Source organism: Somniosus microcephalus, chromosome 9, assembly GCF_052327205.1.
Source record: "Somniosus microcephalus isolate GS21.2 chromosome 9, FLI_Smic_1.0, whole genome shotgun sequence".
In the NCBI taxonomy this organism is placed as follows: Eukaryota; Metazoa; Chordata; class Chondrichthyes; order Squaliformes; family Somniosidae; genus Somniosus; species Somniosus microcephalus.
The window spans coordinates 96,763,800-96,769,016 of record NC_140995.1 but is presented as its reverse complement, the minus strand read 5'-3'; the positions used below and the strand labels follow the sequence as shown (position 1 = coordinate 96,769,016).

Below are 5,217 nucleotides of genomic sequence, written 5' to 3'. Positions count from 1 at the left end.
TGAGCCTACCAATGGCAAAAGCGAACTATTTAATATAACAACTGCAGCAAAATCAACGTTGAACAAATAGTCTTCCAGAGTTTAGCTGCTTCATTGTTGAAATGACTCCAGCTGAATGGGGTGACCTAATTGCTACTTCCAACAAAAGCAAAATACTGCGGATGCTGGAAATCTGATATGAAAACATTTATTTCTAATTGCTACCTAATCGTTTTAATTTCCTCCAATGGAAAACTGACACATCTCTGAAAGCTCCTTAACTAGCAATAACAGGTTCTTCAAGATAATTGTTACCAATCGCTGGTCCTTTTTTTTGGGGTGGGGGGGCAGGGGGGTGTTGGAAAACATGAAGTAGCACAGAAAAGGAAAAATAATCTCTGTTTCACTATCTCACAATTTGAACGCCTGGCTCGACATCTAATAAGAGTGGAAAACATCCCCTTGCATGTGTGTGAGATCAGGGTCATCACAGGCATAAACCCACAAGTTTCCATTCCTTATAACATGATGGAGTAAGTAACATGTTGCGTCATCATGATTCTCTTTCTGATCTTAATGAGAAAGTAAAAATTGCAATTGATTTGTAGAAATTAGTATCACATGTAAAATATAACATATATGTATATGATTTAGTATGCAATGCACTGCTGCTTTCTAGTGAACAATAGCACTTTCAACCAGAATAGTCACCTTTAATTACATTATCTGGAAACAGAAGCATAATCCTACCCTTTTCAAGATGAATGAAATGCTACCATTAGATTTAATCAGACGTGCCTAATCATTATGGTAGCGGATCAAATGGCTCTGTTAAAACTGTTGCTATCCTTTATTTGAAGTAAGGCAGAGCAACTGATAAAAAAGCATTAACTAAAGCAAAGATGCTTGCATTTTGTTGATCATTACAAACAAATTACCCTTACCAAAAATGGAGCCTTGAGAATTTAATTAAATAGCTGTCCTAATGGTGAGCTAATATTGAAAGCATCAGCAGCTAATGTCAGACCATTAACAAATGGTGTAATAAAGGGGTTTGTTTGTTTGGAAAGGGTGCGTTTTTACTCCTGAGTCATCTGGAGAAGCTTTTAGGAATGTGTGATGGTAGCCACTCCAGGCCTTATCTCCTGATAAGACACTCCAGCATCAACTGTGTAAGCCACAAAGAGTTTAAACAAATACTTGCAACTGTCCCATTCGTTATTAGACATGAGGCAGTTTAACTGAAATGCATTAAGATATAAAGCTTATTAGAGAATAAAAAGCAGCAGATAAGAAATGATACAAACTGATTTTAATCAGAGCTCTTTTTATCTCAGTTCAGCAGTTAAAATTGTTGCTGCCAATTAATGTGCATCTTAAAAGGGACTACTTAAGTAATATACCACACAGATAAACTGTGACATTAATTTGAGATACAAAGCATTCTAAATTGGGCAATTCAGCTTAATTTGCAAATATAAGAAAAGGTTTGTCTATTTAGAACCCTTTAAGATCATGAATCTTTTTAAGTGAATAGTGCAGGTACAGGATAACACTTGCCTTTTTTAATGTTGTTTACATTTGTGGAACTATTTTAGCAGTAGTGCACCAAACATTTTTGCACTGCATATTTCCTGGGTTTCAACCGTTAGCACTTGGAAAAGAGTGATTTGCTGTTTAAAATTATGTATATATTTTGTGTTTTTAATCTCTTTCTCCACATCTCCCAAAAGACATACACCTATGTGTCTATGGTACCCATTGGCTACATACCCACGCATCAAATTTGACAGGTAGGTTAACCATTATCTATCTATATCACTTGATATTTCTGTCTGTCTAGGGGGCCATCTCCATGGTATCTGGGTTCATTGCAGAATATTTTTTGGGGAGGAAGGGAGGAAAGGATCTGATTATTCTAGTCACCTGCTAGATTCGAGTTTCCTGAGAGTGTAACTCACTAATATTTTTGAAAGAGTGTCAGATTGTCATTTAATAATGCAAATTTCAGGGATTTGATGTAGGGGTTTATCTGAATGCTAATCCTTAGTATACAATAGTCTGCTACAATAAACAGTGCTACTTCATCTCTTCCTACTATTAATTCTCATCTTTTACAGATGACTTATCCCATCATAGTGACTAAGTAGTGAAAAACACAAGAGAATTCTGTCAAAGTAATGTACTACATTAGGTATCTTTCAGTCAGGTTATAAAGTACAGGGAGAATCTGAAACGTTCCTAGTAGTGTTAGTGAATATTTTCTTTACTGAGTAACATAAATGTACGTTTTCAGATTGAATTACAGATCTGAACAGCTCTGGATCAGACAAGCTATCTGAGAAGCCACTTAGATTCTGGTATGATTGGCTAAACCATAGCTTTTTTGTCTAAAACTTTTTTGTTTTTATTATTTTTGGTAAAAAGTATTATAAAAGCTTACAAGATTGTGCGTTCTCCTCAAATCACTTTATCACTTCATTGCTTTAATCATCTAGAAAGTTTGGTGAAAAGGCATGAGACAGGCATGCGACAGGAATCTCGATGGTGGGATTTGGGAGTGATGTTGTGAAGCATTTGTGATTTGTGTAAAATTGGGGACACTGTCGTCCTTTGGATGAAGCATTAAACCAAGGTCCCATCTATTTGTTCTGGTGGATATTGAAGATCCCATGACACCATGTGAACAAAAAGAGGATGTTCTGCCAGTGTCGTTACCATCATTTCTCCCTTAATCATCTGATTATTCCCCTTATTGCTGTTTATGGGATGCTTCATTGTTTATCTGCATAACAACAGTCACTGCAATCCAAAAAACTAATTCATTGTGTGAAGCACTTTGAGAAAATCTAACAACATGATGTGGCAATGTATATATTCTTAATTCTAGCCAGACTATAGCTGGCAATTACAGGAGGAGAGGGGGGAAATAATTAGATTTTGACTATAATAAAAACAACTTGAATTTACATAACACTTTTAACATATAAAGACATCCCTATTGTGTCTATACTTTACATCAAAAAGGACAGGGAAATGATGGCAAACTATCAGCGTTCGCCGTCATTACCCCTTTGAAACTGACCGTAATTTCAGGATTTAGCGTATGCGCATCTAAACGTGGAAATCCTGAAGTTGCAGTCGGTCATTCACTGCTCCGCCACAGGTTGCGCTGTGGACACTCCCCCACCCACCATCTCTCCTCCGCACCCCCCCCCACACCCGCATGGCCGGAAATCAGTGAAATCAATGAAACTAATGAAAACGTGGACTTTTCTGCTGTAATATTGCTGTTAAATACCCCATTAAATGTTAAGCCTTGTTGGAATAGATGTAACCAGGGTTTTAACTGTGTATTGACTGCTAAATAACTGTTTTGGTCATGAAAAACTGATTTTTGTATTTGTGGAATGTCAAATTTCTCCATTATGATAAATATTACAATTGCAAAAAATGAAAGTTTGTTCATGATATTTTAACTTCTACCATAACCCCATGTGTATGTCTCAATCTTTATTTCGCTCTCTGTAACCTTTTTAAAAAGTGCAGATAATCAGTACTTTTCATGTCCTGGTTTGCTGTCTGTGAGAATTCTTCAATCTGATTGGCTGCTTAGACAACTTGATGACATCACTGCCGCACTATGCTAGGAGTCCCCTATTCACAGCGCTACAATCAATTACATGTATTTGCCACAGAAATCACAAGATCTCTGTTGGCAGCTTTCTTCGAGGTCAGCAACATTTGCCGTCACATCGCTGCAGACCACAAATTACGGACCATTAGGTACTTCACTAAAAAATGCACAAATTTCATTGAGATTAAAATGGAACTAGCCCAGATAAATTAGAAAGAAAAATTGGCAGATAAGACAGCAAACAAACAATGGGAAAGTAGCAAACAGGAGGTAATTAGGCTACAAACTGAACAAGAAGTAAAAAAGATGCAGCAAAGTAAGGTTTCTGGGATGAGTAGAGGAATTACAGTTAAAATAAGACTTAAAGAAGTATAGAACAAATCTAGGATTAATAATGCAAATCAATTGAAATATAGAAAAAATAGAGGGCAGGCAAAAAATTAGAAAGCCTGTTAGACAGTATAAGGAAAGACTAACAGGTAATATAAAGGGAAATAATAAAGGATTTTATAAACACTTAACAGTAAAAGAATAATTTAAGAAAGGGTAGGGCCAATTAGAAATGAAAAAGAAAATCGTATGGAGAATTAATGAATGTTGGGGATAACAAATGAAGACTTTGCTTCCGTTTTCAGAGAGAGTATGGTTGTGGGAATGAAAGGAGGAGGTGAAGCAATTAGATAAGTAAATAATGAAGTAGTATTGAAAAAGATGGTGGAACTCAAAGTGGAAAAGGTGCCCAACCCTGACTGCTTGCATCCTAGAATGCTGAATGAAGGAGGGACTGAAGGCTTGCCAATGTAATACAGGTACCTCTGTTCAAGAAGGGAGAAAGCAATAAACCAGGTAACTATAAGACCGATCAGCCTAACATTAGTTGTAGGTAAGCTTCAGAGCCATTGATAAAATTAACACTGAATTAGATAACATGGGTTATCTGGGATTTGTAAAAGCAAAGTCATGTCTGACAAATTTAAGAGTTCTTTGAGGAAATAACAGAATGAATAAATAAAGGAAATGCAGTGGATGTTGTGTGTATGTGGATTTCCAAAAGGTGTTTGATAAAATGTTGCATAGGAGGTTTTTTGATAAAATTGAAGGGAATATAGCAATACATATAGGAAGTTGACTAAAAGGACAATGAACAGAGAGTAATGGTTAGTGATCTTTGTCAGACAATATGTATATAAAAAAGGGCATCCTCCAGGGGTAAGTGTTGCTTTTCTCCAAATATAGATATGATGATCTGGACTTGGGTGTGGGGACAAAATGCCAACATTTACAGAAAACAGTTTAGGCAGAGAATGGGCAGTTGGTTGGGGGAGTGCGCTGCCACCCACCCATTGTAACCGCTGTGAGGCATGAGTCATATTGAGCTCCAGGCCTCATTAACATGCTGATGGTGAAGTGCGTGTAGCAAACTAGTGCTCCGAGGCAGCTCATTAATTGGGGAGGGCAGCTCCTATACTTTCCTGCTCAACCTGGCTCTGCAAAAATAAGAAGTTATTGATCGGCCTCCAGCGGTCCCTCTAAAAACCATTAGTTAGGCTGCTCAACATTAGTACAAATGAGCGGAGCATTGATGATACATGTGCCCCCCA

General features: G+C 37.1%; 1 long non-coding RNA gene across 1 annotated transcript; it reads left to right on the top strand.

Moving 5' to 3' along the window:
• The first annotated feature begins 344 nt into the window (after positions 1 to 344).
• On the top strand, positions 345 to 2,339 carry LOC147112548 (uncharacterized). The gene is made up of 3 exons (XR_015079440.1): positions 345 to 512; positions 1,713 to 1,772; positions 2,276 to 2,339. It is a non-coding gene; the product is annotated as an uncharacterized LOC147112548 (long non-coding RNA).
• Positions 2,340 to 5,217: the final 2,878 nt, after the last annotated feature.